Below are 12,219 nucleotides of genomic sequence, written 5' to 3'. Positions count from 1 at the left end.
CTCCCCGACACAAAAGAGTAATGGGGAGGTCATGTGGGCAAGGTCAAAGGACAATTTGACTTTTGCAGGATGACCTGGGGCCATCTGTCCTGTGCAGAGCTGATGAGCTGTCAGCGCAGGGTGAAGTGAGGAAGGGGGGCTGCCTTACTGATGAGACCTCACTGCCCCCTGGACGGGGCACCGTGCACTGCTCCCGTGCTCTGTCCTGAGGCCCGGGGGCGCACAGCCCAGGAGGGGGTCCCCCAATGGCCCTGCAATGGGTCTGCCCTGGGGACTGGCCTCAGCAGAAACCATGCAAAGCCAGCAGCGCCCACTCTTCGCTTAATTAGAAGCTATTCCTGCCGGGGTGCAGGGTGGGGGAGGGCTTCCCTTCCAGTCACTTCCATGTAGAACCCTTTGTCTCCCTCCCTCTGAGATGGTGTGGATCTCTGACCGCCGGCCTCTGCTTCACTCTGGACGACACAGGGAGGTGGTGCCCGGATGGGAGCTGGGGGGCCGCTGGCCCTGACCCAGGAGCTGCCCAGCCACCCCATCTCCTGTCCATGGTCAGGGCCACCTCCTGCCGCCACGACTGGATGCACCATGCCCAGCGTGTCATGACCCCTTCCCAGCATATCCGCGAGATGCAGAGGCTTGCCTGCCCCTCTGGGCTTGGTCTCACTAACTGAGAAGCCAGGAGCCGTGGGAGCCCACTGGGACCCTCATCGAGGACCCGCGCTCTGTGTGTGCGCCCTTTGGACACTTTACAGGACAGGCTTCCTCTTCAGAAAGACGGCTCTGGCCATAAGCACAGACTCGTGATCTGTTTGCAGGCTTGCAGGTGTCTCACGGCAAGTGTCCAGGAATCGTCTGGATCATTCTGTGCCTGAGCTAATTTAGAAAGAAAGCGGCCCCCACCTTTACAGTCTCCTGGAGGGACGCTGACCTAGGTGTGCAGAGGGATGTGGCCTTGGCACATGGCACCTGGGAACGGACGGTCATTGTGGCATCTGAGCCTCACAACAAAGGCAGCTCGCGGCGGGTGAGCACATGCCTCCAGCCTTCCCATACCGTCATCTGCCTGTTGTTTCATTTACAAGGATATCGACAAAGATGGGAGTCAGGTGGGTCCGGTGGACTTGGGTGATGCCACCCATGTGAGCCCCCACGTGTGCTGATCGGCTCGAGCAGAACTGGAAAGACGAGGTCATCAGGACACAGGGCTATACCCTGCCTGAGTCCGGCAATGCGAAGAGCCACAGACGGCGGTGAATGCAGGGCTGTGGAAGGGTCACCTTCACAAAGACAGCAGGTGCTGTGGGTCTTTCTGTGCTGGAGCAGCCCCAGGGATCCCACGGTCATGGTGCCATGGACGAGGCCGTGGCAGCGGCTTCATGAGGCTGCAGAACCCAGTCTTGCAGCCGACGTCAAGGCCCGAACTCCTAACCCAACCATCAAAGCTAAAACAAAAAGCCCATCAATGTCTCGTAAAATGCCAGGTCTTTGCTGGCCCGAACTTAGGGCGTATTGCTTTATGCGGGAGCTTCAGAGACACGTGTGCCAACCTTGTGACCAGTGGGAGCATTTGCCAAGTTCCAGGGACTGCGCTGGGGGAAGCCTGGCACAATCGTTGCCGGGGAAAGACACACCTCTCCACAGAACACCTAAGAGGAAATGTCTGTGCGTCCAGGTTGCAGCCAGTGGTTTGAACCAGGCTGTCGGCCTTGGTGCGGCTGGTGTTTGGGGTGCCTGGCTTTTTCCACACGCATCCCCGTCAGCGTCCTCAGGCTGCTGGAGCAAAACCCAGGGACCCCCAGCAGTGGACACTTATTTTCTCATGTCCTGGAGGCGGGGAGTCGGAGATCCAGGTGTGGGCAGGCAGGTTTCTCCTGAAAGCCTCCCTCCTTGGCCTATGGACACCACCTCCTCCCTGCACGCCTGCATCCTGACAGTGGACAGATGGGATTGGTGCCCACACTAGTGACCTCATTTTAAATTGATTAGCTCTTTAAAGACCCTCTTCCAAAAAAAATCCCCTCTCCCCCAGGTGGACCACGACTTTTCTTTAGCCACAGGAAGGAGAGTCTGAAAAGCCCAGAGAACCTTCCGGATCCCAGGCATTCCTGTCTCTGAAGTAGAGCGGTGACCACTTCCCTTCTATTAGGACTACCCGTCAGCTCAGTGCAGTGGCCCGCGTGTCCAGGGGTGTCACCCGCAGGCACGATGGTGGCCGAGGGCCTTCCGAGCACACAGTAGGGCTTCAGTCGAGTGTGGCTCTGTCCGGGTGAAGCCATATGTGCGGCAGCCTCCACTGGGCTCCCAGATCATGAGCCACACATCAGCAAGAAAGGATGGGCTGACCTTTTCCCACTAAAGAAACCACATCTGGGACCAGCTGGTGAGTGCATGATGATTCACTGATTCCGACAGGGTCTAGCTGTCCCACCAGATCACCACGCCCGACTCCCAAGGTTTTGAGCCCAGACTCCTGGCACCTGCTTCCCCTGCTTTCCATCCTGATCGTGGGCCCCTGTGGCCCTCCTGAGCTACCATGCAGAAGTCACCAAGAGGCCCGGGTGTGTGTCCTAGGGTGTATGGCCGTGCTGGCCAGTGGCCCCGGATGGTCGGTCCTCTGGGGCAGGTTAGGAAGGAGGCGGGCAGTACACAGCTCTGGTGGCGTGGCCGCATCCACACAGGCAGTCTCGGGCCTCTGAACTGGCGCAGTTCAAATCTTCATCAGACTTGCAGGTGGTTTCACATTGTTTTTATTCATTTCCAGGCTTTTTGGTGTTGTTCCCTTCATTATACAAATCAAGTGAGATTCGAGTCGGCCGTCTGCTGGGGTCCCAGGAACACCAGGATCACGGGCCGTGTTTGTGAGCGGGTCCACACCAGCTCTCGTGACGGAGGTAGGCCCTGGCGGGTGGCCCTGCAGGCCCAGAGCGCCTTTCCCCAGGGGCCTGGGCCACGCTCTGGCTCTGTCAGCACCACCCCGGCCACTGCTGTGCCCATGGGGAGTGGGAAGGGAGGCTGTCTCAGGGCGGGGGAAGGGATGTTCTCTGGGCTCTGGCGGGAAACAGGCCTGACCAGGTGGGCACATAAATCCACCCCCTGCCACAGTCCTATCTCCCTAAGCTTTGGCGTCCTTCCTTCAGATCCCATTTAATGTAGGCAACCGCGATGTCCGCATTTCCATCAGCTCCGTGAACACTGCCAGCCGCTCTCACCGCCCGAACCAATGCCACAAAGGCAGAGCCAGCGTCGGGGCAGCTGTCCCCCCTGGGCAGCCTGGCCTGTGGCCCTTAGGGTCACCGCCCTACAAATCCCCCGTGTCTCTGTCCATAAACAGTGTGCAATCCTGCAGGTCTTCTTGTGTGCGGGGGTCTGTCCCTTTGGGTCACAGTTTGTACTTGACCCCTGGGCCCCGGAGATTTTAGGTGGGTTTCCAGTTCCAAAGCAATGAGAGGCCGTGGGGGCACAGGTGCTGCAGACAAGGAGCAGGTGGACAGGGGTTGGGAGTGAGAGGTGCCCAGAAGAGCCGGGGGTCAGTGGCCTCCCCTTCCCAGACTCTGCCCCGTCTTCTTCCAAGGCTGCCCCTTTGCCAGCCCAGACCCCGCAGGGCCAGGGCTCCAGGGGCATTGCTGGGCACCCTGAGGCAACCCAGGCCGAGAGACTGGTTTCCAGGCACTGTGACCCTTGGGCTGCTGGGGAGAAGGGCTTCCTTCAGGCAGCATGGCTGTCTGTCCTGCAGAGGCCCGGGGAGGGATTCGTAGCCCTGGGGTTCTCCGTCCCAGGACCTGGCTCTGCAAGTTTTCTGCCCTGGTTTGTGGGGTCTGCTTGGTCATCAAAGCATCAGGGTAACCCCAAGTGATAGCTGCGGCTGTGCGCTGCAGACCGTTCACGCCTCCGGATCTCACCTGATCAGCAAACTCCATCTAGATTTCTATCCTGAGGTTCCATCCCTGGAACCACATCTGCACATGAGTCTTGCTCAGTGGAGACAGTGCTGTGATGATTATTAGGGGGATGCAGGTTGTGGGGAAGGTGGGGTGAGCGTCTTCTGGAAGGAAACTCCCTGGGGCGTCAGCCTGCGGTTCCTGAGAGAGAAGGAGAGCCCTGAGTGCCACATGCTCGCCCGCCACTGCGGTCTTGGCTCATCTGGGCGACCCACAGCCTCCTGGTTCTCTCCCTCTCCCTCCCGGACATCGAGGAGTCCTAGTTTCTGATTCCTCGACCTCTCATGAGCCACTCTGGACGGCACACCCACCAGGGGCCCTGCGCAGGGCAGAGGGCAGGTGGCGGTGAAGGAGCCTGGCCACACCAGCCCAGGCCTGGGCCCGTGTCTGGCAAGGACATACTGTCCTAAGCGCTCCAACAACCCAGATCGGACTGCACCCCAGAGTCCTGCCCCATGTGCTGGGGGAGACGGTGGTCACTCAGCGGCGCAGGGGGGCTCAGTGGGCCCACGAGGGTCCCGCACGCTTCAGGGCCACTGTCTCCTCTTGTTTTCTGGAGGGAGTGAGAAGCCAGGCAAACGTGTAAAATGAAAGCAAACCTGTGATGAAAATCCTGAAGGTGATTTTCAAGGAACCACCCAGGACAGGCCCATGGCACCGCTTGTCCTGTGTCTAGTGCATCCCTTGTATTTAAATGGCATGTTGCTTTAATTTATTTTCACTTATTTATTTTTAAAAAGATTTATTTATTTTAAATAGAGAGAGCAGGGGAGCAGGGGAGGGGCAGGAGGAAGAGCAGGGGGAGGAGCAGGGGGAGGGGCAGGGGAGGAGCAGGGTGTGGAGGAGCAAGGAGAGGGATGTGGAGGAAGAGGAGCAAGGGGAGGGGCAGGGAAGGAGAAGGAGCAGGGGGAGGAGCAGAGGGGAGGCAGGGGAGGAGAAGGAGCAGGGGAGGAGCAGGGGGAAGAGGAGCAGGGGAGAAGCAGGGAAGGAGGAGGAGCAGGGCAGGAGCAGGGGGAAGAGGAGCAGGGGAGAAGAAAGGAAGAAGGAGGAGAAAGGGGAGGAGCAGGGGGAGGAGCAGAGGGAGGAGGAGCAAGGGGAAGAGCAGAGGGGGGCAGGGCAGGGGGAGGAAGAGCAGAGGGAGAGGGAGAATCGCTCTCAGACACCCCCCCACCCCCGCCCCGGCCACACCACGGCGCAGATAGGTGAGGAGTCTGAAGGGCTAATAATCTGCCTGCAGTCAGCTGCTCCGCAGGCAGGGGTGGGGGAAGCTGCCCTTAGGAAATCGAGGTAAGTGTGCAAGGGACCAGGCTCCGGGGAAGCAGCGGTCCTGGGGTCGCAGGGATGCCCGAGCAGTGTCACTGGCCACTTCACCCCAGGGCTGTGGGTCCCCTTGTAGGGGGACGTGCCCTGCTCCCATGTGGCTCACACCTGAGGCCCTGCCTGCACGGTGGCCTGCATCGGCCCAGTCCCAGCACCTGTGTCCTGCCATGGTGCTGCTGTGTCCTCCTGCAGCGGAACATTCTAGGCCAGTGTGTTTCTGAAAACATGGAGCAGGTGGAAAAGGAGCGTGAGCCACGAATGTGTCCTTGTGTGCCTCACCCCTGCAGCGCCCCGTTAGAAGCCAGATCTGCGTCGGTTCCCGAGCCTGCAGGCTCCTGGGTCCCACCTGGCCTCAGCAGTGTCCCTGGGCTCCACCACCCTCACCACTTCTCTCCGGGCGCTTCCAGCAGCCCGGCCTCCAGCATGCAGCTGGCTCCACAGACAGAGGCGAGCTCCCCTGAGAGCAGGAGGGAAGGACGGGACAGCCTGGTAGCCACCCCTTCCCGCCAGGGCCGTTGCCTTCCTGAGTCCCCTTGCCTGGGGCCCAGAGCATGGCACCTGCAGCTCCCATCCTCCCCCGGGGACTGCTGCACATGCAGGACAGTCTTGTCCCCCGCTGACCTGGCGCACAGGGTCCTTGCTGCAGCCCCCACCTCTGTGCCTGGAACACCGCGGCAGCCAAGAGTGGGCTCACGCAGCCCTCCACGCACAGGACTGCTTTTCACTACACGAGTGCCAGGTGGGGAGGGCCAGGGGTGACCCTAGACCACAGGCCCCACATCCCTTCAGGGCCACATGTTCACAAGGATGGGGCCTGCACAGGCAGGATTCATCTTATCCTTCTGGACCAAAGAGTGTCCAGTAGGTACCTGCAGGCCAGCAGAAGCAGAGGGGAGCCCACCGCCACCCGCAGTGGACTCTGAGGACCCGGAGAGGTGCCCGTGACAAGGTGTGTGCACCTGCCACAGAAGGGTCTGATGGGACGCCTGAGGTGCCGTGAGCCCCCGTCACAGGAGTGGCATGCCCACCTACTTGCCTGACATAAATCATGCTCTTGCCCCAGGCGAGTGCTGTGGCAAAGCTGGAGTTTGTGTTCAGGCTGATTACTCGAACTTGGACTAATGTTCCATGAAAAGAGAGTCTCTATCATTAAATTCATTAATTAAGGTCCCATTTGCAGACTGATTATGAGTCTGAGTCACTGTGTGATGGGACAGGCCCCTGCTGGTGGGGCCCCTGTGAACATGTGGTCAGTCTCTGAGGGCCCGGGTGGCCCAGCACCTGTTAGAACCCAGGCTGGTGTGTCGGGGCAGAGGTCCTGGGACCAGTGGGGCTGGGGGTGTCCCTTCCACCCTGGGCCCCACGCCTAGTGTGCCGCTGTGTGGGCGCAGGGAGGCTGGTCTGGGCAGGTCCACCCTTGGCTGTGCCCCGGGGCCCATAGCTCCTGAGGGACAGGCTGCAGCTGCCTTACCCCTGTCCCCTGACTCAGGGCCCTGCTCTGCAACCTCCCCCTCCCCTCTGCTCCCTGGCTCTGTCCCCTCACCCCTCCTGGGGCAGGTGGACTTGCTGGGTCCCCTCCTAGACAAGTGCCTGCAGCACCAGCTCCTCAGCCAAGGGCACTTTCCCTCTCCCCCCACCCCTGCTGGCTTGCACTTCTCCCCACCTTGCCCCTGCACTGGGGGGGCCATGGCTGCCACGGGCTGTGCATAAGCCAGGCCCCATGCAAGGTCCTTCAGCCTCAGGCAAGCCCAGAAGCTCGGAGCCTGCAGGCCCCTCGGGGCAGGTGCGCCGTGAGGTGCGGGGGGGTCCACACCACTTAGGGGGTGGCGGAGAGGCTGCGGCTGTGCTCTGTTGCTGGGTGGGCAGCCGAGTGGAGTCTACCCTGTGCCACCCACTGTTTCTGCTCCCGTTTTCCTCTTCCCAGAAATGTTAGCTTCTCTCTGACTCTTCCTGACACAAGATTCCTCCCTGCGACACCCAGATGGGTCACTAGCAGACGTCACAGCGTCACGTGGAAACCACTTTTCCCCCTGGCCTGGGCTGTATTCCTGCAGCCTGTATTCTATGGGGTTATTGGAGACTCTCCTCCCATTGCCGGTCACCCCATGTCAGGTGAACCTGACAAATTTGGGTGAGCAACCCAGCCTGCACCTACTGACATCCAGCCACGGTGTCCCAGCCCTGTCCTGGGGACCATGGGATGTCCTGCCCCCAGGGGCTGCAGCAGGTGACCCGAAGCTACCCCTGCCTGTTATCCCACCTGGGCTTCCCAAGCACTAATGGGGCTGCCCCCCCCCCCCGTCTCTCCCTCCCTCTCCCCTCCCTCTCCCCTGCTCTCTCCTCCTCTGCCCTCCCCTCCCCTCCCCTCCCCTCCCCTCCCCTCCCTTTCTCTGGCTAAAAGGAGCACTACCCCTTCTGGTGCCCTGGCCTCTGGACCGGCCCCTCCCTCCCCGGTGAATGTCCTCCCTCCTCCTACTCCGTCTGTCAAGATCTTAGGTGCTCTCAAAGACCGGAGCCCAGGACAGCTGGCGGTACCCCTGCCCACCAGGCCAGGGGGGCATCATTTCAGCAGAACGCGGCAAAGGTGGACACTGGATGCCTAACCTGCCGGAGCAAGCCCAGCAAGCTTCTGCAAGCCCTGGCCCAGCGGGAATGGGGTTCGCACAAATAGTGTGCACACGAGTCCATCAGCTCCGTTCACCGGCTTCATATGAAGAACATATGGATTATGCATTTAGAATAACGCGGTGCCTTGAGAAGCAGAGGTGTGGCATACTCGGCCCGTGCACCCCCCGGCGACCACCCCCCCCCAAGTACTACTGCCATCACTGTTACCTCCTGTGAGATTGATAGAGTCCCAGGACCACAGGGCAGCTCTGCTCAGTCTAGGCTACATCGTCACCTGCAGGGAGGGGGACATCAGGTGATCCTGCAGAAACTCAGCTCCTTTTCCAGGAGCCCCATCCCTGGAAAGACCACGCCACTGTGACAAAACTGAATTACCAGGGGATGCTGGGAATGTAGCATCAGCCACCCCACTGGGGTCAGGGGTCCCGCAAAGCCTGAAAAACCCCTCATCCTGGTCTAATTCCCGCTTCGGGCCTTCAGTACCTTCTTACATTTTGGGTTCAGTTCAGGACATCAAGGCTTTTTTACTGGGGGGAGCTTTTGGCTTCTGAATTCCACCCTTGGTGTTTAGACATTTTTAGAAGTGACTGCAAGCTCTGGTGGTGCTGGGGGGTGGGCGCTGGGTCTTCCCTGGTCCCTGGCTTGCGAGGGGAGCTGTGCCATTCCCATCTACTGTGGGCTTGGGGATGCCTGAGGACCTTCGAGGTGCCCACCCTCCCTCCCTGACAGCACAATGGGGGCACCACCCACTCAGGGCTCAGCCAGGTGCACGTGTGCCTGGTCCCGACACTTCAGATAAAGTCTTCACTCCAGAGCCAGAGTCCTCCAGGGAAAAAGCAATTTTTCCACAATCATTTCTTCATAAAGCTGATGGAAGGCAGTTCTCCCTCCCTTTCCCCCTTCCCCCTGCCTTCTCTTACTCCATTGGCCCCACTGTTCCGGCTCCTTCCAACAGGACCTGAGACAGGGCCAGCGGAAAGGGTCATGGCGTTACTTCCCTGGGCTTCCCTGCCTTCCCAGGGTGTGACCCTGGCTGAGGGGCTTTCCGGTTTCTCCCACATTGTGGCACCGCTGGAACAGGTGCTCTGGCCAGCGTCACTGTGAGGGAGGACATGACAGCTGACCCAGACGAAGCGCTTTCATGGAGCTGCCCTAGGAAGACTGCATCTCCCCGGCACCCTGGCACACAGTGCGGAGGGGTGGGTACTCCTGCCCTCAGTGTACCAGCTCAAAGGAGGCAGTTCACAGCAGCTCCTCTGCTGCCTACTGTACCTCCCCTCTCCCCACCCTGGCCTGGGCCATCCCTTCACTGGAGGCCTGCCCACGGTGAGCCTGCAGCCTGGGCACCCACACTCCACTAGAGGAGCTGTGTCTGGGCACCAGACTCCAGGAACACCATGTAGCCAGTGACGAGTCTGCAGGAGGGGCCAGCCTCAGTTTCCATTAATCTGCTGTTATCTGTTTTGGGAACCAGGAGACCCCAAGAGTCCTCCCACCAGAAAGGACTGGAGCATTAAAGATCTTGCTTCTCGCTCTTCTCTTGTTCTAGGTGTGTGTGTGTGGGGGGGGGGCAGAGAGAGAGAGAGAGAGAGAGAGAGGAGGGAGGAGGGAGAGGCAGAACAGGAGGCCGGCTGTCTGCAGCCCGGCAGGCAGGCCTGCCCAGGGAAAGCCGGGTGGCATAAATCGCATGCATAATCTCAGGAGACCACCACTTTAAATCTTAATTGGTTGCCTTTTAAATATCATTTAAGGGCTGGCTTCTCTGCCTCTCTCTCTAGTTAAGAAGGTGTCGTGTCAAACTCTATTACCTTGTTGGATGTCTCTCCCTTAAGTTTAAAAAAAAAAGGGGAAGGAAGGGAAGAAAAAACAAAGAAATGGAGGCATCAGCGGCGGATGGAGGGTCGATAAAGCTTTTAGATTTGGAGACGTTTACCGGGAGCCCATTTCCCGCGGCTAAGAGTTGTTAATGGAGCTTAAGGAATTATCTCAGACTGGGCCGGCCGGGAGCGCCGTATATTTCCCGCGCCTGTTCCCCTGTCGGGTCTGGATATGCTGCTGTCAGACTCGCTTAATGAAAAGTAACGCGCCGCTGATTACAGTTTTATTTGGGCTCTATGTAAAGAGCGCCGTTAATTTAGCATCCCTTCCTCGGTGTGTTTGAATTGGCCACGCCTGAATGGCTGAGAGCGCGGTCCCCAGCGCTCCTCTGCGCCTCCAGCTCCTTCCCTGACAGCCTCCCAGGGAGGGAGATGGGGCCCCTGCCCCCGACTGCGACCTTTCCCCGAAGCATCAACTCTTGAAATCCAGGTCTGGTCCCAACTTACTCCTTGCAGGTGCCCGGTGGCCAGCCTCCCTGAGGGGACACAGGCCTGAGGGTGGGTAAGGGTGCCCACTGCAAACCTTCCAGAGTTTATTCCTCCCCCAAAGGGAAGGAGGAGGTCGAGGTTACAGCCTTGCTGTGTGGCTGAATCCTATCTCCCCCCACCCCCTGCCCATCCACCTGATGTCTTTATTTTGCACAATTTTGCAGATTAACCGAATAAATCTCTCCTGGTCAGTGCACCAAGATCTGAGGGCTTGGGCAGGGCAGGTCTGCGGGCACAGGCCTTGCCCAGAGCGTGAGGTCCCCAGGGCAGCGGGCTTGGGCAGCAGCCAGAGGCCTCGGGGGCCTGAGCTGACCTGGGGAGCAGGGGTCCAGACCCAGAGGCCGCCCGCAGCCGGGGGCCCAGGCGCGGCCCCACCCCGCCGCGATGCCTGCCTCCGCGAAGCCTGACTTTTGCAGGAAACGCCTGGCTTTGTCTGGGGCTGGGCTGGGGGCGCCGAGCGGCCGCCCTCGGGCCGCATTAAAATTCCTGGCGCCCCGGCCGCGGCCGCGACGCGTCTCCCGCGAGACTCCACTTTCGCTATTACTGTCAAGTACCCTTGACTCTTTATTTTTGCCCTTTTATCTATTACAACTAATTCGAGTTCTTTTGCCCTTTTCAGTGTAAGACGTGGGCTTTCTGCAAAGCCTCCCCCTGCCAGCGAGCTCTCGGAGCGCGGAGCCTTTAGAAATTGAGGGGTTTACTGTCAAAATGAAAATTTCACTTCAAATTATCTTGGCTGATGCTCGCTCGCCAGGCCGGGGGCTCCCGCCGCAGCCTTTTGACAGGCACATCAGCGGCGAGCCTCCGAATCTCGATAATATCATCCAAGAGAGCGAAAGTCAATACGGTGACAGCGCGCGGGCGGATACAATCCAATTACCGCGCGGTCCGGCCGGGCCCGGGGCTGGGCGCCTGGGGCGGGGCCTCCCGGGGCCCGGACTGCCTGCCCGGGTCGTTCCAGGGCTGGGGTCCGCGGTCCCGCCCGCAGGGTCGGGGCCCAGCACTCAGGGGTGCCCGGCGCACACCCGGGAGCTGCCTCCGGCTGCGCTGCGCTTCCCTCTGCCGGTGCCACCTCGTCCCAACGACCACCCTCCCCCGCATCAGGCCCGTTGACAGCGCCCCCGGCCTGCCCGGAGCCTCGCCCCGGGGCCAAACCCCACAGGGCTCCAGTCCAGGCCCCGCCTCGCGCGTCCCTCGAAGGCCGCCCGCCCGTCCGCGAGACGACCCGCGCTCCAGCCGCGCTGCCCCCGCCGCTGCCCCCTTGCAGGTCCTTGGCGTAGGCGGCCCGTCCTCCCTCGGGACACCCGGGGCTGTAAGGCGGCCCAGTGGGGCCTCAGGCCGAGCGCTTGCAGGCGGGGGCGAGTCCGAGTGGGCCCCGTGCTTGGGGCCAGGCGCCCGCGGGAGTCCTCAGAAGCCTGGGAACTGCGACCTTCCTGCACCTCGGAGATGCCGGCCGTCCGCGGGCTCCGCTCCGAGGGGTGGGGCTGGGGGGCCGGGGTTTAGCAGCAAGCGCAGGGGTTTGGAGCGCGCTGGAACTGGGCGAGGCGGGGCAAGCCGCCGGCCACCCTCCCTCCCCGGCCCCCACCCCAGGCCTAGACTCCCAGCCCCGCCCCATCCCTGCGGCATCCTAAGCGCTTCCCGCCCACCCCCCCCCCCCCCCTTCCAGGCGCGGCCTAGGGCTCTGGGCGGACGCTCGGGTCGCCGCGCGGCTGCGGGTCCTTGGAGGGAGGTCGCCGAAGAAGGGCCTCAGGGCACGGATGGCCTCCCTCCTCGCTCTCCCCTCAACACAGTGCCTGGGAATTCAGAAAGTTTAAAAGTTATTCTAATCTAGCAAGAGGAACTCCCACTTTCTCAAAATTTGGAGTTTGGTATAATGGGGGAGAGTTTAACAGTCCCCAGCCTCTCATCCAATTCCACTCGAGTTCAACAACCTGGAATATACTGTAACTCTTCTTTTGAAAAACAACTTT

At 60.7% G+C, this 12,219-nt stretch overlaps 1 long non-coding RNA gene across 2 annotated transcripts; it reads right to left on the bottom strand.

Annotated features, from left to right (window-relative positions):
- Nucleotides 1-1,799: 1,799 nt before the first annotated feature.
- On the bottom strand, nucleotides 1,800-9,373 carry LOC144302383 (uncharacterized). 2 transcript variants are annotated; one of them, XR_013369247.1, is made up of 3 exons: nucleotides 8,367-9,373; nucleotides 8,091-8,157; nucleotides 1,800-4,076 (listed from the first exon to the last, which is right to left on the bottom strand). It is a non-coding gene; the product is annotated as an uncharacterized LOC144302383 (long non-coding RNA). The 2 variants fall into 2 exon arrangements; XR_013369248.1 differs by having other exon boundaries at nucleotides 8,375-9,373.
- Nucleotides 9,374-12,219: the final 2,846 nt, after the last annotated feature.

Source organism: Canis aureus, chromosome 31 (genome assembly GCF_053574225.1).
Source record: "Canis aureus isolate CA01 chromosome 31, VMU_Caureus_v.1.0, whole genome shotgun sequence".
In the NCBI taxonomy this organism is placed as follows: domain Eukaryota; kingdom Metazoa; phylum Chordata; class Mammalia; order Carnivora; family Canidae; genus Canis; species Canis aureus.
Note: the sequence above shows the minus strand (reverse complement) of the source record. Positions and strands in the feature narration are given on the sequence as shown.